This window comes from Odocoileus virginianus, chromosome 9 (genome assembly GCF_023699985.2).
Source record: "Odocoileus virginianus isolate 20LAN1187 ecotype Illinois chromosome 9, Ovbor_1.2, whole genome shotgun sequence".
NCBI classification, from domain to species: Eukaryota; Metazoa; Chordata; class Mammalia; order Artiodactyla; family Cervidae; genus Odocoileus; species Odocoileus virginianus.
The window spans coordinates 8,168,391-8,190,979 of NC_069682.1; the positions used below are offsets into that span (position 1 = coordinate 8,168,391).

Genomic DNA, 22,589 nt, shown 5'->3' on the forward strand with positions numbered 1-22,589 from the left:
CCATGAATTTAGCTTTCTCCTTGGGTACGAAATAGATTATTTGGGAATGTCTGGGTGTGAAAAGAGACTGTGGGACTTTCCTAATGAGAGCTCTTGATGCTTTTGTGTATTTAAAAAAACTGCAATGTCATTTTTGCTAATTAGGGTGATTGCAGCATTTTTAAAACAGGTATGAACATTATTGATCTCAAGTAGAAGACCACATGGTCAGACATACCCATTTTGGTGCTTGCTTTTTCTTTTCCTCTTACTTTTAAAAGGTGTATGTATGACAACTTCAATTTAGAGGATAACTTTAATAACCTCAAAGATGCAGAATAAAAATTAAACCAAAATAGCCAGTTTCCAAAACATTTATTTGATGTGTATTATTTTCACAACAATCTTGCAGAACATGTAGGGTAGGTATTGCTATCTTTATCTTCATCTGGAATCAAACAGTTAAATGACAAACTTTAAACTTCAGCATCTTAGAGCCAGGAGTCTGACCTGCCCTTCCTGGCCCCAAGAGGCATTCCTCCTTGGCATGCTGCTGAGGCCAGGAGAGATGTTCAGTTCCCCTGAAAGCTGGTAATCGTCAATATATCTCTCGGTCATAGTGAAGGCTCTTGGACCATTTGCTTGGCAAAAATGTAGTGTTTCATGAGTTGAAAACTGGTAAATGAGCTTGTGTATTGGTATGAATCCATCATTTCCACTAAAGTAATAATCCAAGGACATTTCCCACATTGGAAATCCCCATGAGCCATCTTGGCATGTGATGGGAATCCACGTAACTACACAAAGCATAAGTAGTGAGGAGGAACAAACATGTTGGTCACGTCTATACCTCACTGACACATTTTTCTGATGGAGTCTCCCTAGTTAAACTATTCGGAGAGTTATTTTTTTATATACTTGTTAGCTTAGCCTTCCTGACCTAATGTGTTTTTGCTCCGATCTCCTTACTAGCGTACTGTCTTTGAGTTCACTCTTTTGCTGTCTTATTCTTTCCATGCTCTTGTCCTGGGTTCATTGTAGGGAATCTACATAATTTGGATTAAGAAACATAACTTAGTTATTGCCATTACAACTTTAAACATAGCCTATGCTAATGCTTTTTCAAGAGGCTCCCTACTTAAATATGCATCAGCTAATTTAATTTCACAAGTCAGGTTTTGCCTAAGAAATGAATTATAAGTCACGGGACATAGATAAAAGCTATATAAATGGATTATCTAGCAATATTTTGATGTATTTTTTGCTCTGCTGACAAACTAGGTTAAGGACTTTTTCAGTTGTCTCTTCATGGCAGTATTCTTTTGTCATCCTGATTGTTTAAGCTATTTGTTCATTAATTCACTCTTTTGATGATTATATACTGAATCTCACTAAAAACCAGACACTTTGCTAATACTGGGGACAGAATGGTGAAAAACAAAATATTTTTTTATGATGTTCATAGTCTAGGAAAAGAGAAATCTAAGTTAAACAAATAAATAGAATATCTCGAGTAGTACAAAGTAAAACCAGGTAATTGCATAGTGGGTTCTCGGGGGATGTGGTTCTAGAGAATATAGAGATTGTTCTGAGGACATCACCTTGGAATGAAGATTTGGACAATGGGAAGGAGTAAGCCAAGCCACACGAGGTCTTCAGGAAGGACATTCCACACAGAGGGAAGGCAAGAGGCAGACCCTGAGGGGAGAAAGTTTACTGTTTGCAAGAACAATAAGAGAGATAGTGTGGTGGAACAGAGAGATAAAAAAATAGCAGGAGACAAATTTGGACAGACAGTCAGGGGTCAGATCGGAGTGTTGTGTTTTCATGGAGAGACTTTGGTTGTTATGCTGTCTTTTAATGGCAAATTGTTGAGGGTTTGGGACAAGGAGTAGCTTGAGCAGATTCACCTTGAGAATGACCAAAGTCTGGTTGCTACTTGGAGAATGGACTTGAAAAATGTCAGAGTGCAAAAGGGAAGACTGATTAAGGGGACCCTACAGTAAATCCAGGCAAGAGATAAATGTTGCTGGGAACACAGTGATGGTGGAAAAGGGGGCAAGGGCGTCGGGTTTAACATATCTTATTTTTCAGAACAGTTGATTTGATTCTGTCCTGTTACAAATCACACATTCCCACATTGAAAGGCCTGACTGGGACACGTGGGCCCAGTGGTGGGACTGGGAAATGTATGTTCCGTTCATCCGCCATCAACTTGTTTCACTTGCCTGCGGTGTAAGCTCTGAGGGTGCTGTTGTCACCACATATTTAAGGGGACTTGGGGACCTGGAGCCCAGCTGAACAAATATTAATAGTGCAGTTGGCTCTGACTGCAGTGGCTCAAACGGAAGAGATGGAGCAGTACTTTCATAAAAACAGGAAGGCGAATCCTCAAGAGGATATAATTAGGGCACATCGGTGACCCACCAGAACCAAGAAATATAATGACTTCTGACTGAGAAATAGACAAAACAAAAGAGAATATTCACTACTGAGAGTTGAATTATTGCTCTGGGAAGACCAGAGAGATGGATTATCTTAAACAAAGACCAGAAACACAAGGAAATGGAAATCAAGATTCAGAGATAAGGTGCGAGGCAGGGAGACCCAGAGATCAGACCTGAGGTGGGCGATGAGGATGGAGATTACCCACTGGCATTTTCAGCTTAATCAAGAGTTAAGAACTCATGAGTTCAGAAAATCAAGAGAAAAGCATATCAGAGTTGGCTATAAGAAGTTGACAGCATGCGGCATGGTAACCTTTCCAGAAGCACCCATTTTTCTCAAGTAGAAACTTTCTTAGAGAGACAAGTGAGCAAAACACGGGGCCCTTATGGAAATGAGCGGTGGAAATGTGGCCCAGACTTCTGCTCTGGGGAGACTGCCCCGTGTTATCATCCTCAGCTTCATGCATTCCTCATTTCTCACCCCGTCTAAAAATACTGTTCCTCGTGAAATAGTGATTTCCTCCCTGCACAGCTTGGAGGTCCCCCTTTCCTATCTGGAAGTTAGCCTAAGTGGTGTTTCGACAGGGCCTGTTCTGTTGGCCCACCCTGGGGACTTATCTGCCCTCTGAGTACCAGTCTCCAGAGCAGTGTCTGTGCTTGTCAGTTTTTCCATAGGTAGCAGAAGAAGAATAGGATGTCATTTCACTTGTAGAAGCTACAAAGGGCTTGATTTTGTGAGCTATTTCCCCGTTATGGAGGTCATGTTCAGTGGTTTCAGATACCCCAAGGGCGTAACCATCCTGCAGCTCAGAGGTCTTGTGGTTAAGGCTTCCAGGAAGCCATCTTAGGCAGTAAGGCACCTAAGATAAGGTTTTGAGCCAGAAGATCAGTGGCTGTCCAGGACACTAGCAATCTGGAAACCCTCAGATACTAACCAGGCCTCAGTTACAGTGTGACACAGACCTGTACCCCTGCCGACCCCTCTGCCAGTGATAAAGCAGCAGGTAGCTGAGTAGAAGCACAGCCGTCTGGGAGCTCTCATTCACGCTCCGGCCTTGGGCAGCCGTTGTTCAGAGGGGAGGCCCCAACTGCATCTCTGCAGATCTTTGAGGATGGCAGTTTTCCAGAAATCTTCCCCATTCGTTAGCTTCATGGGAGTTCCCTCATCTCCCCTCTCCTGCCCATAGACCCTTCCTCCGCAAGCCGACCCCCTGTTCTGCAGTGGGAACAATTCAGCGGTGCAACTTCTGGTTTACCTTCGCAGGCCTTCAATGGGCACTTGGCTTGACTTGGGTATCTTTGACACGGAGGAGCCCCAGCTCTGCATTTTCAAAATCAGTTGGTTTTCTTCTGTGTAGGAGGAAGGTGGAAGTTTTTGCTCATGGCCTGCAGAGTTTGGACTTTGCCTAACATGTAATACTCTTTTTAACTGTGTTTTTAGCACCAACAAATTGCTATAGAGAATGTTAAATATCATCCACTTGTCATTTAAATTGTTTGCTCCGTGCCTTCCAAGGGAGGCAGGCCTGTGGTATTGCTGTTTGTCACTTTGGGTAGCTTGCCTACAGTTGAGGCAGGCCATCCCTCATCCCCTGAGACGCTGTGTGAATATGGCTGTATGACACCTAGACGGGTGCCCAGCTCTGTACTTGTTACGAGCTAAGGTCCCAGACCTTACCAAGTATGGTCTAGGCCTCAAGGCAACTGCTGGCAGTCGGAGAACAGAACTAGTTTTGGTCTCATCGTTGGTGTTCTTTAGAAGTTAAGATACTGGTCTCTGGTTTCAGCATCCTCCTCCCTGCCTTCCAGCATGCAGACACACAAGCCACAAAGTATTGAAAAAGGTGAACACAATCCTCTCCCCCAGAGCATAGAAGTGGGAATCCACTGAAGCCATGCACTTCAGCTTCCTGAAAGTTTCATCTGCTGTTCTGTCAACTTGACAAGATCAGGGATGTGGCCACTCCTTTCCTCCGCACAGATCACAGAGGAAGTATCGCACTTTAGCTTCTGACGCCAAGACTATTTTTTCCCCTTCTTGGCAGAGGTCTTTGAACATATGCAGTGTTAAAAATTGTTTGTCACTTTTATTTCAGAATCACATTATGGATCACCAAGGAAAAAAAAAAAGCCACTGCAGGGCCTGCCTTATGTCACTGACATGCAACACCTTAGGATCTGTGTGTGTGGTTCTTAATAGGAGGGCTTAAATGAAACATGAAATGATGTTTACATTTCTGATGGGAAAATTATATCCTTCACACCAAGTTTCAATTCCTGCGGACGGTTGTTTACAGAAATGCAAAGCAACGCACTGTCCTTCAGTTCTGCGGGAGACAGATGTGGTTGACATGCAGAGATCTGGAAGAAGCCAGAGGTGTTGCCTGGGGTTCTCCCTGGGGGAATGTCTTTTTGTGTAGAGAAGCATCATTTGAACATCTATGCAGGCCTTAGTTTCTGGAACAATTTAAGCTTAAGATGTGAGTGTTTAAAAAAATAAATTCCATCTTAAAATCTTCACATTCTGTTACAGGAATGTGATTATGGTAATAACACCCATCATCATAATAGGCTGCTATTAAAATGTATCCTTTGACTAGTCCAGGCCCGGTCTTCAGGTGGAAGCCGTGATGCTTATCGTCTCTGACATAATGGAAGAAAACTATTCCCAGACTTTGCACATGTGCCATGTTCCTTTGTGCTTCAGGAACCCTCAGGACTTGGAAAGAACTTTTCTCTCTCCCTCCTTCTTCCTTCTCTTCCGCGCTCCCTCCCGCCCCTCCCCTTTCCTATACATGCACACTAATTCACTCACTCCCGGCCCATTCATATACATAATACTTCATTCTCACATCGTCTGGGTTGAAGTTTGTGAGAAGCAGTTTCATGAGTGGCTGGATATGAGTTTTATCTCTTGAGTGTGTGATTCTAAATACCCATTGTTAGAGTAAAAGCCATGTCCCAAGGCAGCTTCTGCCTTTCTTGATGGGAGATAGTGTTCAAGTGCTGGGGGTCACCATAGACCCCACCTGAGAGCTCGCCAAGTGTGCAAATCCACTTCCCTCTGCATCCCCACACTGTTTTAGCATCTATTCCCAACAGACACACTCAAGTTTTGCAGCCAGAAATTAGAACCTCTTGCTGTTGTCTCCAGGCTTCCCATCGATCAAGAAACACAATAGATGGATGAATACAAATTGTGCTGCGTTAGTTAGTGATCCAAACTGGTGTTGGGAAAGGAGACTGAGGACCCACTTTAGCGATGGAGCAGAGAGAGTTGGGTCTCAGGAGCTGCCAGTGGCAGCTTTTTTTTTTTTTTTGGCAGGGGATTGGGTATACCTTAAGAGGATATTTTGCTGAAGATGTTACTGATCATTGGGTAGTTAACAGAGTTGAAGAGCCCGTTTTGCTGGCCTGAGTGAAGAATCAAAAATGTTGGTATATTTTAGCAAAACTGACCTTTCATCTTAGTATTAACAACTCAAGCTAATAATTCTCAGCTAGAGAAAAGGGATGGTTGGGAATCATTTGGAGGTTTGTTGCCCAAAGCTGCATGTTTTAAGTAGTTGACCCCTTCACAGAACTCATCTTATATTTAACTACTGCTTTCGGTAGAATTATTCCAGATCTTTCAAATATGTTGGGTCAGAAAAATACTTTGAGTCACTGTTCTCAATAGCAAAGGGAGTAAGAACTCTTTTTAAAATGCAGCCTTTCAGTACTTTCATGCATGGGGAAATCATCAGCTTGTTTTTGCTGATGGCTGTATCTTCCTCTTTACTGTAACCTCGAGGTAAACAAACATGTAAGTTTTATTGGAAGCCAGTACTGAGTAAAAGCCAAGAATAAATAGTATGAGACAGGTGAAGCAGAGATTCTCTGTAATTAGTACTTAAGTGAACAGTTCTTTAAAAGGGAGTAAGAAGTTTGCTAAGATGATATGAGCAGAATGTTCCTACAATTTGGATTTGTTTTTTTGAAATAAGATGGATCTTTTTACAAAATATGACTTGCAAGTCCGTGAGGCTATAGCACATCTTCCAAGCCTGCAGGGTTGTATCAGGGAGGCCACTGTGTAGCAGTAGCTCCTCTCCACCTTCATGGAGTCAAAATGAGACTTACGGCTTCAGAAGTTGGATGGGTGAAGGTAGGGTGCAATTCAACCCTGGCTATTATTGTCTCAGAGGCAGATTGATATAAAAATTAGAACATTGGATTAAAAGTCAGAAAATTTGGGTTCTAATCAGATTAATCTACTTTCTTGTATGTGTGGGTGCTTGCATGCTCAGTCGCATCCAACTCTTGGTAACCTGTATTCACTGTAGCCCGCCAGACTCCTCTGACCATGGAACTTTCCAGGCAAGAATACTGTAGTCGGTTGCCATTTCCTACTCCAACTCTCCTGTGTAAACATGGACAATTAAAGCCATCTCTCTGTACTCCTTATCCATAAAATGGGAGATGTGGGCCAAGTCTCTTCCAGCTCCAGGATCCGTCACCACTGGTGGTATCTTCTGAAGCAGCCTCACTGATACAGTCATGTCTTTGCTCAGGTCATCATGGCACAATCAGGTCAAAAGAAGGTTTTGTCCTCTCTGATTCTCCGGGTAATATACCCAGATCAAGCATCATTCTCACATGCTCTCTGATGCCTTTAAGATGATTCTTAATTCACATATGGGTGTCTCTTTAGAGTCAGTATTAACAACCTTGACCCATTTAGTATTGGAGAAGAGGCCACCATGTTGCTTTTCTGTAAATGATCTGGATTATATAGTGATTTCAAAATAGACAACCTTTAAAACTCCTTATGAAATTAAATCTGCTGATTATCCAAATGATGTGGCATTTTTATAAATAGAAAATAAACCTCTGAGCATGTGGTCGGATCTACATTCTGACACAGGGATAAAAATGACACTGAGAGGCTCTACTTAAGGACGTTCTACTGCCATTTTCATAAGCTGGAAGTATGTGCCTGCCTTCTTGCTGAGTAGGGAGAGAAAAACAACCCTCTGCCTTGCTCACCACCTTAATTGAATAGGATTCATGTGCTGCCATGATTGAATGGAAAATCAGCAATCCTGCCACCATCATCGAGCTTAAAAAGAAAGATATTTTCTCATTCTTGTGAAGTTAAATGATTTGCCTCTGAGAGGCTATGTTCCCAGCCAGATCTCAGTTTCATATGGAGGCTGTGGCCAGATTTGTAGCCATCTCATTGTTGCTTTTCCTAACACATTTGGATTTAGGGGTGGCCCCTGTAGAAGTTGCTTCCATGGTGGCTCAGATGGTAAAGAATCTGACTTCAATACAGGAGACCCAGGTTCGATCCCTGGGTGGGTCTGGAAGATCCCCTGGAGAACGAAATGGCAACCCACTCCAGTATTCTTGTTTGGAGAATTCCACGGACAGAGGAACCTGGTGGGTTATAGTCCATGGGGTCGCACAGAGTTGGACAGGGCTGAGCAATTAACACTTTTACTTTTCTATGGAAACTGCACCTCTTTGATAGTGACATGTCCATTCATTATGGTAAGAAACAGGAGTAGATATGCCAAAGCTACCAGTACTTCAATCTCTTGACACTTCAACAAAAACACACATAAGAAATTTCCAAAGAGTGTGGACCTATTAACATGCAAATCAGCTGAATTATAGATGAAAAGTAGATATGAAGGAGGCCGACAGTGAGCTTAGCGATAGAAAGACTTGCTAACATGACCTGCTCAATCAGATCAACTTCTTCTTATTTCTGTTCAAAGATTCTTAGAAAGTCTCATCATATAGAAACTTGAGGGTAGAGAAGAAAGCTGTGGCATCTTCAGTCCACACCAGGGAGCCCCTAACTTTCAGTGAGGAGGCTATTTCCTTGAAGCAGAGAACAGAAAGGATATTGGAGGATATCTGGTTTCTTAAACTTGTGGTGAATCCAAGTTACTAAAAGCTGGTCAGAATGAAGTGTTCATGTCTGTGGTCCAGATTTTGAAGGCCTTGGGCACGGAAGATAGATCCTGACGTACTGATGTTAGACTCGGTTCTGCAGCAAGAATTGCAACCCCTGACATGCGCCCTGCTGGGCACCAGGGCAAGGGATGTCTGATAGTGGGAAGGTGCTTCCTTGTAAATCCATGGCTGATTCATGTCAATGTATGACAAAACCCACTACAATATTGTAAAGTAATTAGCCTCCAACTAAAGGTGCTTCCTGTGCCCATAGCTTCTGCTATGTGCACTCTGTTAAAAAAAAAAAAAAAATATATATATATATATATATATATAAGAGATTTTAAATGAGGTGATTTATTTTGAGTTTTATAATAAACCTTGGTGTGAGATAAGAAATATAAATTCACTCTTCTTCCAGTTGGTCCAGATTCTCACAAATGTCTTAGCTTCCTTCTGCATCAGTGTAATGCTAGTCCATAAGGACTTCTTTGTTGTTATTGCTTCTCTGACATTGCTCCTAAATGTTAGCCAACAACTTCATCTCTTGCTCAATGGGGACTTTGAAAACTCCAGCAGCTTCTCTTAAAGCTGCAGGAAAAACGGGCTTTGTTGAGCTTATTGAGACACATGCTAGTTTCTAACGTAGGGCCTGCCTAAAGAAGTTTAAAGATTAATTTTGCCCATGTGAAATTTTCATTTTATGTGCTGAAATTTAGAGCCTGAATAAGGCATAAGAAAAACTCAGCTGCATTTATTTTTCAACATAAATGTTGGCTGCTTCGAGCCTGTAGATCTTTGCTTAGTCTGGGCATCTGGGCTCTTTTTTCCTGCCTGATTATACACTGGAGAAACTCCCTAATGACCAGGCATTGCTGAGCTTGTCGGTAAGACACTGACCTGGGAATAAGGAGATTGCAGGAGAGGCTGTAGCCATTCTAGGCCTGTTCTTTATCTGTAAAATAAGGTGAAAGTCACCTGGGAAAATGATTAAATCATATACCAGCACCATAGCCTAAATCTACTGTATTGCCATATCTGGGAGGACAGCAGCCTATTATTTTAAAACATTTCTCCAGCCAGTGGTTGATTAGACCAGTAAGTCTCAAAGATTTTTTTCCAGCTAGAAAATACTACAGTACAAGCTCATATTTATTCTTTTCAATGTGGAAAAAGATCTTCTGAGAACTGTGAGAGTAAACCTCTCTCTAAACCAGCAAACAACAGACCTTCTAACAAGGGATTTAGGAGCCTTGATGGGAATGTATTGTCCAGAAGGTTCCAGAATAGCCACCGTAGCCTTCTCACTGATAGACACTTGTTTCTTCCATCCTGTAATCCTCTTTGACATGAGTTGACAAATAAACAATGTTGATCATGTCTACATATAACATGTCACTTGCGCCCACATTATTCATTGGATTTGCTAGCTAGGTTTCCATGGCACCCTACACATAGTAGGGGCCATTTAGCTCTTTTAGAAAGCAATTTTAATTTATTTCCAAAATCTTATTTATAGTAATCTTGTCTCTGGATACATATTCAAATGCTTCCATGCATGAGATATATTTAATAAGTTAGTAAAAGTCATCAACATATACAGCTGAATCATTACTTGAGTATTATATACAGTTGACGGGTGTATCTCTTGGATCTTGTATAATTGTATCAGTTTCTTAAAAACCTTTTGAGAATAAAGTGCTCAGTCACATGAAGCAAATTAGTTCTCCTTGGGCATGAGGCCACCATTCAGCACGCTGCAAGGAATGTGTTTTCTGACTGGTACCATGTTGTCCTGCGTGGGAGCCTGTTTACACCACCTACCTGTGGATTGGCCCCTGGATATGCAGATATATGTCACCCACTGTGTTTCCAGAATCTCCTGCCACTGATAAAATTAGCTATTTAAGGAATTAGAAAATAAACAGTTGTACTAAAATTCATTGCTGAAAATACTAACCAGCTTAATATCTTCTGCTGCTCAAAATTGTGCTCTGAAAACAATTAGAGCATGATGGGCTGTGTGTTTGACAGTCCAAATTGATCTACAAATGACCTGGGTGTGCTTCAGTTAAGCACAGGGCAACTTGGGAATGTATTAAGTTGATTAATCATCTCATATGTTTTTCCCCTGGGTTCAGTGACATCTACAAAGATCATTTTTCTAAGAAGTTTTTCTCTTTACAAATTTAAACTCCAGGGAAATCGGATCCATATGGTCCTGATTCATTTGCACTAACTCATCAAAACCTTCTTTCCCTTATAAGTTATTGGATGTCTGCAGAGGATTTTGACTGTTTTTTATAAGTTCTTTTAAGCCTTTCTGTCTAGAGGCAGGAAATGGCCATTTGCCAGCAGTGAGTGAACCCCCCAAATAGTCACGTTCTGTCCAGGAGGCAAAAGAAAAAGAAAATTCATCCCCTGCTTCACCTATAGTTGACTAATGATTTTTCATAGAGGGTGGGGATGAGTGTATTCTCTGGAATATATTAGTGGATTTATTGAATGTACGGTTAAAGAAACTCCATGAGGTGGTTGCAGCAGGAATGGGATTGACATCACCCCCTTTACCGTATACCTGTGAAGCTCTTTTTTATCGCTCTTTATTTTGGGTTTTGCCAGGTGGTATCTTCGTTGCTGTCCATGGACCTTCTCTGGTTGCAGCGAGCAGGAGCTACTCTCAAGCTGCGGTCAGGGGTTTTTTGTTGTTGCGGCTCCTGGGCTCTAGAGCACGGGCTCGGTTGTTGCGGCACACGGGCTTAGTTGCCTGATGGCATGTGAGATCTTCCCAAACCAGGGATCAAACCTATGTCCCCGACTCTGACAGGCAGACTCAACCACTGGCCCACCAGGGAAGTCTTCAGAGTATAGTAAGTCCCCTACAAATGAACCTTCAAGTTGTGAACTTTCAACTAGACTTTCCAAGGTAGTGTACTGTAAGATTAAAAATGTTTTCTTTATCTTTTGTGTTTGTTTTTATGTATTATTTGTGTGAAAAGTATTATAAACCTATTACAGTACAGTACTGTATAGCCAGTTGTGATAGTTAGGTATCTAGGCTAACTTTGTTGGACTTACAGGCACACTCTTTGGATGAAACTCCTTCCTATGTAGGAGATTTGCTGTGGTTGCTTTACCCAGTAACTTAGAGCCTTGACCAAAGTGAAATGTGTGATGTCTTCAGTATGTACATCAGAGGTTATTTCTGTGTGTGTGTGTGTGTGTGTGTGATTGAGATTGATTTTATTCTAACCCCATTTCTACATTTTGTATTTCTCCTATTGAGTTCAGTATATCTACTTTTGAGGCTCAGAAGTACCATAACATACTTTTTCAAATAAGTAAACTTTGGCCTACCAGTGATAGCTGAGGACAAGTGGATTTCAGAAGCAAATCCACTTGAGCTTGATTTTTCACTAACTAACTATATATATATTTATACACACACACATGCATATATGGGTCCCCTAGTCACTCAGCTGGTAAAGAACCTGCCTGCCAATGCAGGAGATGCAAAAGACTGGGTTCGATCCCTGGGTTGGGAAGATCCCCTGGAGGAGGGAATGGTAACCTGCCCCAGTATTCTTGTCTGGGAAATTCCATGGCAGGCTACAGTCCATAGGGTCACAAAGAGTTGGTCATGACTGAGTGCATGTGTGTGCACACACGTATACATACATATATATATTTAATGACACACATGTTGAAAAATTGAGTGCATCTTTTGTCTAAGCACCTCATTTGGATGATCTCATTTAATTACCATAGCAAACCTATGTGGTTCTCATTGTAATCCTTCTATTTTATGGATGAGGAAACTGAGATTTAGCAATACTAAGTAAAATTTCAAACACCACACAGCAAATAAATGGCAGAGCTGGAATTCTAACTCAGGATTTCAAATTCATAACCATGATCGTTGAAAGATTCATTTTTTTTTTCTTAATAATAGTTGTCCGACTCTTTGTGACTCCATGGACTTTTATTATCCTGCCAAGAACTCTCTTAGTCTCCTAAGCTTTCATGTGATGAGAGCTAAAAGCCGAACAGCCATGCTGGGGTGACATTTCTGAGTCACAGACATTGATGTTAATTCATTAGCCAGATCTGATCAAATGATAAGCAAGCTCAGGAAGTTTTTAAATCTCCCGGAGGGTAGGTAGGCCCTGACAGTGGCTCCAGTTTCTCAGGGGTCTGCGCTGTCTTTGTTTGGAGCACATGCTTCTCGAGATGACAGGTTCCTTTTACTTGGCCTGTCACGTCTGCTCACTTGTTGTATCTTTGGGGAATTTTTTTCTCCTCGTGCCCCCATGCAACCTTAGGAAAACTTACAAGTTTCAGGGCTTTGACTGAAATTGTGGATCTAGCTGTTAGCTTTCCCATGAACTTGAGGACAGGGACTGTCATTTTACCTGTGAACTTTGTGTCTGTGTGTGCATGTGCTAAATCCAGGGGGCCTGGCAAATAGCCTTGATACAAGCACACTGACTGAATGACTATTTTATATTGTTTCTTACGATGACAGACCTGAGCATGCATGAACCCTGCACGTCTGTCTCCTACAGACCTTCTTTTCTGTGTCAGATGGTGAGCATGCTCAGTAGGTTTTTATCTGTATTTCAGTGGTGTTCCAAATTGAGTCAAGCCTTCATCCCTGCGACAAACCCCCAAATAAGCAGAGGGCTGGAAGCCAGCTCTCCTGTTCACAGCCCTAGCCGAGGTCCCAGATGACTGGTGGTGTTTGGGGGTTAGGCAGCTTCAGATTGTTGTATAAAAGGAGAAGCTTATTCAGGGAATGAGCTAGAGAAATTCAATATACCTAGAAGCTCATCCTCTGGCCTGAGCCCTTGAGCTGTTGAACGGCGGCTGGTGAACACAGCACTTAACTCCTTTGCCTACCTGGCCTTCTGCTGTCATGCAGAGACTCCTGCGATTTTAAACACTGGGCCACCTTGGTCTTTGTGCGTGTGCTGCGTCACTTCAGTTGTGTTCACTACTCTTTGTGGCCCTACGGACCATGGCCTGCCTGGCTCCTCTGTCCATGGGATTCTCCAGGCAAGGATACTGGAGTGGATTGTCATTACCTCTCCAGGGGATCTTCCCGACCCAAGGATGGAATCCAGGTCTCTTACATCCCCTGAATTGGCAGGTGGGTTCTTTACCACTAGTGCCACCGAAACCCACCTTGGTCTTTAGGTAACCAGATTATCTTGTTTCTTTTTTTTTTTTTTTGATCAATCTACTTTGACATTATTTTTAGAAAATCTACTTGATGATGTCAGTGTTTCCATTTCCAGTTGCGAAGTCTGATATTATATTTAAAATGCTGTATATTTCCACATATAACCCCTTTCAGAAATGAAAATATGTTCTTGAGAAAAATGTTGGCAGTGTACATTCATGTGGAATTCTTTCAATAGCAACCTAGCCATTTCACTAATGTATTTAACAAATACTCAATAGCCATGTGCATTTTTTATACGAAGACGGCTGATTCATAGCTCTTGTCCTTATAATCTGATGGAAGAGATCACACAGAGAGTTGTCACTTGATAATGAGATGAGTGCCAGGGCAGAGGGTGACCTTCTGTCCGGAGCGCCGGACAGAAGGAAGAGGGAAGATTCTGGGGCTTCCTGATTTAAAGGGACAAGAGACTGGAGCCTGCATGTCCCTCCCATGGCTTCCGTTCCCCTGGGAGTAAATCCAGAGACCTCCCCTAGCACAAGCCCTCACCCTCTGACCAGCAAACTCATTGATTTTTTTTTTTTTTTTACTCTCTAACTGGAACTTAGCACTTCCTTCTGTCTTGTCTTGTATCCACAAACCACAGTGGGATCAGCATTTCCTGTGACTTTGTCATCAATAGAAACTAGAAATTTCCTATCACTTTACACTCAGATCACCTCTAGATCTTGTCTAAGTGTGTTAACAGAGAAAATGAAAAGTGTCAGTTGCTCAGTAGTGTTTGATTCTTTGTAGCCCCGTGGATGGTAGCCCACCAGCCTCTTCTGTCCCTGGGATTCTCCAGGCAAGAAATACTGGAATAGATAGCCATCCCCTTCTGCAAGGGACCCTCCCGACCTAGGGCTAGAACCCAGGTCTCCTGTATTCAGGGGATTCTCTACTGTCTGAGTCAGCAGCTCAATAACATCGTTCCCTTGGTAACCTTTTGTAATTTTATTTACTTAAGACTGTATCCTAGGAAGGCTGTCTAGGCTCCAGTCAGATGCTGAATGGTTCCTAACACCAAGGAGTAGTCCCTCGGGTCCTACCTGCCTTCCTCCTCTTGCTCTCAGCCCTCCAGCCTCACTGGCTTCCCCTTGGAATCCACCCAGCACGCTCAGGCCTTAGGCCACCCCTGCCGCAGTTGCAGAACTACGAACAGCCTGAGTGGACCAGAATTTCCTGGAAACACACTGACCGCGGTACACCTGCTGTTATACCTGGTTCCTGACCATTCCCAGTCGATAGAAATCAGCTGGAGACCAGACAAGAAGCCCAGGCAAGGCTTCCCAGGGCCCCTGCGCAGCAGTGGGAGCAAGAAGAGACACCAGGCGTCCTTGCTTGCTCTCCAGGGAGTCCAAGGGTCAGGGCAGAGGGCTGGCCTGGTGTTCTGCACACCTTCTGGTGGTGGTGTATGCAGGGGGCACGTGCAGTACACTGTTTTTGTTCAAGGCTCTTTAAAAGTGACAACTGGGTTTTTTGGTGTCTCTGGCTTTTGTCCCTGGTAGTCTAGTGGCCAGGATTTGGTGCTTTCACTGCCGCAGCCCGGGTTCGGTTCCCGGTCAGGGAAGGTTTCTCTTGGGCTTCCCTCATAGCTCAGTAGGTAAAGAATCTACCTGCAATGCAGGAGACTTGGGTTCATTTTCTGGGTCAGAAAGATCCCTGGAGAAGGAAATGGCAACCCACTCCAGTATTCTGGCCTGGAGAATCCCATGGGCAGAGGAGCCTGGCGGGCTACAGTCAGAAGAGTCAGACACAACTTAGCGACTAAACCACACCACATCTTTTGTCCAGAATTTGCCCTAACTGTGCATGCATGCAGTTAGTTTTAGTCCCATTAGTCCCACTGCATTTTGCTGCTCGAGGAGGGGTGTATCCAGGTGCAGTCCTTGAAGCAATGGGTCCCAGGTCCCAGCCTGTCTCATAGGCAGTATCCACTGGCCTTCCTGCCCTCTTGTGACTCATTAAGAGGGCTCAGCATGACTTTTTGAACAGTAAAGTACAACTTGAAGAATGTGTTAATCTTAACAGACAAGCTTGAAAAGTGCTAAAGGTTCAGGTTGCTTCAATCCGGTTCAGTCGCTCAGTTGTGTCTGACTCTTTGTCCCCACTGACTGCAGCATGCCAGGCCTCCCTGTCCATCACCAACTCCTGGGGTTTACTGAAACTCATGTCCATTGAGTTGGTGATGCCATCCAGTCATCTTATCCTCTGTTGTCCCCTTCTCCTCCCACCTTAGCTGTATCTTTTTGCCTAACCCTGTGGTCTAGTTCACCCAGTAAAGATAAGCAGACATTGTTTGCATCAATTTCCCAGTACAGACTACCAAAAGCCCTGGAAATTAATGCAGCTGGCAATATTCTTTTCAAAGTCACTCACAATCAAACGAGACTCGTGAGAGAACTCATATCACATAAATTGGGGTGCCTAAAGAGCATGCTTTATGAGGAGGGGAAAGGTGATAGGTTCATTGCTGGCAGAATGCAGTATCTTGACGCACAGTCTGAGATGTCGGAGTCTGACATTTAACAGCTGAGATGATAGTGGCCCAATACTTCTTGGGATCAAATCCATGCAGAGTTCCTAAACTGTGAGAAATGGCTGAGATCTGTAATGACAAAGCCGATGAGAAGATTGATACCGTGGTGGTGGCCACAGGAGGAGTGTCCAGAACAGCTTGTGAAAGATTTATCCCTGTGACTGTGGAGCCAATTGACAATAGCCGAGTGCTAATTGAATCTCAGCCCCTGGGACAATACCATCAATTTCTTTTGGCTCTGTGCTGGCAATTTCGTCCCCTTAAGCAGAGGCCAAATTAATTTTCAATAATGGTTCTTTTTAGACCTGAATGTTGTGTGCCCCCATCCTTTTCTCTTTTTCCTCAATCTGCAGCTGGTTTGATTTGAAGTCAGAAAGGAGAGAAGGAAGTGGAGAAGGGATTGGCAACAAGAGAAAGGAGGAAAGTTTACAGGAAGAAGTGGGACTTGAAGAGGGGGAGGGAGGAAAGACCCTCTGCCCCATGTTCTAACCACTTTATATGGGAAAGGCTCACTTCCGTTCTTTTTCAGTTTGTGGCCAATTAAGATAATGTAATAACTACCATTTATTAAGAACCCATCCCAGGCTTGGTGTTTTAAGTGCTGCACATGAAATGACTTAGCAGTTTTTAGTTACTGTATGTCAGATCTCATGCTCAGGATGAAACCTCACTGCCACTCTTTCAGGGTGTTAGAACTTGGCCCCTGTTTTTTATAAAGCAGCAGACAGAAAGTTAAAGTCTTGACTCAAATATGTTGTCTTGTTTTAATGAGTGATAATTTTCATACAACAGTTTCATGTGAAAACAGTTATAGTTTGCTAAGAAATACAGTTAACACAATTTAAGGGGAAATGTTCAGAAACTAACCCTTGTGTTAAAATTAACCCTTAGCTCTAGTTATGCAAGTGAAAGGCATGGAGTCTCACTCCTCAAACAAGTGAAGTGCCAGGTGACTTGGTTTGGAAGGAAGTGAAAATGGACTGGAAGGATTAAGCATGCCACACTCAGAAGCTCGATCACCTTCTGTCCTCATTCTGGCTGATACTAGGATGGAGAGAGCTGTTCTTGGGGGCAGGGATCAAAGACTGGGGATGCAGCGCGGAAATGAGGTCAGTCTCCACAACAGTTCCATTATCGGAAACACCTATGGCTGATTGCTAAGAGCCGACCTGCAGGGGCTTCTGAGGCCAAGTCAAGAAACACAGAACTATGCATCATGCAGAGGGGCGTATTCTACTGAAGTTAGGGGAAGTGATGGGTCAGAAAGAACTATTTCAATCAATCCCAACAAATAAAATGTGGGAGAAAAAAAATAAACTGCAGTAGTAGAATGATTAGTGATATAAGTAGCTGAATATTTCCTTAAAGATCTTGTTGGCAAAGAATGACCTGTTTTGTCAGTTAACCTAGATGACATTTTGTGGTATAAAGAACTGTAATGAGTAAAACTCAAATAGGGTGGGGAGTAAATAAAGTTCTAGATGAATCCCAAGAGATGAACCTACCTTCTAATCATGTGAACCATTGAGTCTGGGAGACATACCCATAGGATGTAGCCGTGGCTCTGAGACCCTCTGAGACCATTTGCAACATTAACAGAATGACAGTTTCTGGAATCTATTAAAGTGCAGATGAGCCACAGTTAATATAACAATAACTGCAGGAATGAAGTTCTCATCCCCTTTTGTCTTGTCCAGAACCCGACTGATAACAGTAACAGCATCCAGTGTGACACTGCATGCTAGGACAATAAACACAAGTATCTTCACAGCTTCCATGACAGTTGAGACTGTGCAAAGATCATACGCAAAAGAACTGAAAGGTCCCATTGGGCCCAGGGCATCTATGTCTCTGTATCATTGGACATCTACCTTAAAAAGACTAAACTCACTTGTTGGCAAAATCAAGTTTAGGCTTACAGATAGTCTCAGAGAGAGTTCCTTCTTTCTGGTTTCTCAAACAGAATACCCTGGCCTGGATCTTAACAACAGCCTCATGCCCATCTTCCCACTGGTTCTTGGTGATGGGTTTGGAAAATTTCAGTTCAGTTGCTCAGTCATGTCTGACTCTTTGCAACCCCTTTGGAAGATTTGCTGTGGGCCCAACATAGATGTCATCAGAATTCATCCTGTGGAGTCGCTGCATCAGCCAGCCTTTTTTCCTCTTCCTCATCAGATGCGTTTAACAGCAAGTAGATGTTTAAACCAGAGGGAAGGGACAGCGAAAACAAATATATAATTAGACATGTTTCCTGGCTGAGGGTTTTCTCTTGGGTGATTCGCCCTAATTGTGTCAGCAGCTTCCCCAGCAGAGAACTGGTTGAATTTGATCCACGGACTTGAAGCTCGAGGCAAGGAATTGTCTCTACAAGAACGATGATAACTCCAGTCAAGAGGAGGTGGTTTTCTTTTCATTTTGCCTGCCTGTTTCTCAGTGAATATGGCAGAGTTTTTCAGTAACAGCAAAGAAATCCTAGCGATGGAGAATTAGGAGCTGGATGACTGTAGTTAATTGGTATATTACTGTATTCCCATAAATTCTGCCTGGGACCGCTGTAAGTAGATTTAAGGTTACTGGGAAGAAATAAAATATACAGCCTTTTACAATGAAGTTGTTTTAAGCTTGACACTTTTGTATTTTAGTGACTTTGGAGCTGGCTAAGTATTAACCTGACAGTTTTTTATGTTAAAGAATGCTAAAGTGATGGGCACGGTAAGATTTTTCTGGTGGATTCGGTTAACTACATTGAAGCTAGGGGGCAGAGTATATTTGAAGTTGTATAAAAATGGAAATGAAAGTTTGACATAGATTTACTTTCTGCCACCTCTACCTCCTTACATGCTCAAACAAAAATTACTGGTGATGAAAACCCAATGTTATACTTAATTAGAAATGCTAACTGCAGATTTTAAAGAACTAACAAAGCTAAAAATAAACTGCCTTCTCATTGTATAAATGGTAAGAACAGTTAAATTGAGATGGTCTTTGGAGTGCAGTCTATGTTGAATTTTAAGTGATGATTGAGGGATCTAAGTGAATTCCTAGGCAGCTCACGAATGTGGTTTTATTTAGCCATGGCTTTGGGCTCTACGCCCTTCAGTGGGGAAAAAGGACACCAGAATGAGGTCAGAAGGGTCACTAACTAGAGGCCTTTGGCAAGCTGCCGAAGATCTCTGCATATTAGTTTGTCCAGCTTTGAAGGGAGGAAGATTGTATGTAACTGACAAGGTGGATGAGAGTATTAGCAGGGTCAGGACACGGAGGAGGCCAGCAGAATGCCGAGAACATGCAATTTAAGGAGACAACTCTCAGGTGCCAGCTCTACCAGTGTGTGATTCTGAGGGTGAGGGCATCCTTAAACTTGGCTCCCAAGATGCCTGCATCACCTCCCCCTAGTCCCAGCACTGTTTAAGACTTAGTCACAATTCCTGGATCATACAGAGGCTCCAAAAATGTTTCTCCCCTTTTGATTCTGTCTGCCTCATGGTGTCTTTGGAGAAGTATGTAAGAGGAAGTACGTGAATGTGCTTGTGACGTGCAATGTAAACATTAGTTGTGCTAAATGACAATTACAGTTGCTATGTTGCTGTTCTCATTAGCAAAGATGTGTGTTGGGTATGTATATATATATATATACACAATGGGTATTACAGTTGGTGAAGATTTTAAATGATCTAATGTGTATTAATTAGGATGCTAAAGATAATCCTTTAAACTTGAATTGAAATGGTTTCTGAGTACAAATTAGGAAGGTACTCAGGAGGGTGGTATCCTCTCGCCTTGTTTAATCTGACCATCAGCCCAGCAACATGATACAGTCGCTTTATACCAGAAAATGGATGAGGTTGGAAAACTCCATCCTGATAGATGGAGTGGGGAATTTGGGCAGTTGCAGCGTCACTTAGGGAATATGGGTGAGCAGATGATTGACAGGACTGGCATTCTTACCATCCAAAAGCACTGATTCATTTGGGTAAGAGCCATAATAAGAATCAATCATCTGTGGTGATCTCGGGGCTGGCCTTAGGCACCCTTTGAAGGATTTTTAAGGAACTGCCTAATGTCATATGAATTAAAAGCTAAAATGTATTCAGAGCAAAGATGATTATTATTATTTTTTTTTTTTTTGCTGAGGGAAGTATATTGCCAAGAGTTTCATCACATGAGCCACTGTAAATAATTTGGGTCGAGTTTGAGCCTAATATAATTTTCAAAAGTATGTCTGCAAAGAAAAGCTGAATTTTTAGTGTCATCTAGGTCTTAAAATTTTTGCATTTTATTCTGAAGTTGCACTTAAGTTCAGTCAAAGGGCTGGTTTGGATACACTTGGTCATGGTTGTCTTCTGTGTGTGGTGTTTGTATGATGAATCTCAGAACACATCGGAGAAGGGGACATTTTGATGAGTCACTAATAACTGGCTTCTTGGGACTGTTCATTTACGTATACAAGCAAACTTAGAGATTGCTGCTATGGTTTAAAATCAACTGGAGAGTGAAAAGCTGCCTGTGTGTGTATATTACACTGTGGAGAAGGTTTACTTCATTCTCTCCCCATAGAGAGCTAGTTTCCGTAACTGGAATGATAGTAGCTAACAGGTGCTGAGCACTACTGTTGTTCCAGGTCCTATTCCAGTTTCTTAGGTCCTGATATTTTGCAGATCAAGAAGCTAAGGGGCACAACTAAGAAACATGCTTCAGCAAGTACATGTCACTTGTATATACTCTGAAACCAGCAGCCTTGGCTTCATTCATCCTGACACAGTAACTCTGAAATCCTCTGTATGGATGCACATGCGTGTCTTCCTTCGAAGAACAGTGGAGAGATTCTGCCCTGAATAAAAGGCATTTGTATGGAAGTCTGTCTTGTCTTTGAGTTTTCAAGGTGAGAGCAGCAAAGGTAGACAACCAGACTTGCCAGTCTCTCAGATTAGAGGCTTCTGCCTGGGAGAGATTTTTAGACCAGGTCCCTCAAACTCAAGCCTTTCCTGGGGCCAAGGCAGGCCACGTGAGTGAGGGAAGCAGGCAAAACAATATCTCCACTGAATTTCAGGCATCTCTTTGCTGCAGTGCCAGGAACTCACTGCCATGAAGGGTTAGCCAAGAGGGCCTTATTGTCTCATTTTCCTGAAGAAAGCAGAATCTGAGTTTTTAAAAAGTTCAATTTTAACTATCAAACAAATTTTAAAACTTTTTAGAAGTATAGTGAAAAGCAACTCACACATATCTTTGGGCCAGATCTGGCTCATGGGTGGCCATGTCTTGATATCCTCTGTTCTGGATGAATGATGGGCCACCTACAAAAGGAGTTTGCTTCTTATTCTTTAAGAAGGAAACACTTCCTATGGGAAACCATAGGGCAAAAGGGATTGTCTAGTAGAAGGGTTTATTTATTGTCCAGTGTCTACTTATTATTTTGCATGCTTTCTGCTCAAAGATGGGTTCTTTGCACCATACAATATGGTAGAGCTCACGAGCTGCATATGGCTGTTTAAATTAAAATGAATTAAACTGAAAATTTAATCATTTTCACCAACCATATTTTAAGTGCTTGATAAATACGTGTATCTAGCAGCTACCATACTGGACAGAACAGAATAAAATGTTTCCATCATTGCAGTAAGTTCTCTCAAACTGTCTATCTCTGGATTCTTAGATTCTGGTAGCCCAGGCCATGTTGTAACTAAGTGACATAAGAGGGTGTTTGTATGATTTAAGTAAAACTGAATGGCCTACTTTCTCAGAAAACTCTTTCCTGATCTCTTTGCCTCTGTGCTTGGAATCTCCGCCATAGGATCTCTGGCTTGAATGGCAGTACAGTTATTTTTCCTAGAAAGGAGTACTGCTCAGTGCCATTAAGTCACTGCAGTAATTCTTGAGGATACTTTAAAAACCCAAGTATCTGTGCTCTAATTCATGTCCCCTTGACCACTGACTGCTTCTAGGGAGTTGGGCCAAGGCATGTCTGGTCGTGAGGATTTCTCTCAGTGATCCTAATGGACGTCCCTGGTTAAGCATCCCTCTATGAGTGCAAACCCAGTTTCCTAGATCACTCCAGCCTCGGGGATACTCAAAGGCCTGGGTCATAATCAAATGGTATCTTGGCTAAAGCCTGCCTTCATGTTGTTGGACTTTGGCATCGCTAAATTCCTTGGTGGCCGCTTATGTGGTTACCTTAGTAGAGCAGATTCTAAGAAGTTAAGGAAATCTTGGAATATAGATCTGTCTCAGTAGGAGGAGAGCACTTTCCAAGACTGACAGTTCTTTCATCCATACTCTTTGGAGATCCCCCAGACTTAACATGCTCTACACTGAGATCACAGGTACTAGATTGGAAATAGCTGTTAGAGGGGCAAAATTGGAAATGGGTCCATCTTTGACCATGGACCGTGCTTTAGACTTCCCAGTCCCTCCCAGGGAGTTGCAGAGCCTGTTTGATCACCCAGCATGCCAGAAT

The 22,589-nt window shown here is 42.6% G+C and overlaps 1 protein-coding gene across 4 annotated transcripts in view; it reads left to right on the forward strand.

The window, feature by feature from the left end:
• MACROD2 (mono-ADP ribosylhydrolase 2) overlaps positions 1-22,589 on the forward strand; it is a 2,170,814-nt gene that overhangs the window by 1,572,564 nt on the left and 575,661 nt on the right. The gene's annotated exons all lie outside the window — the stretch shown is intronic.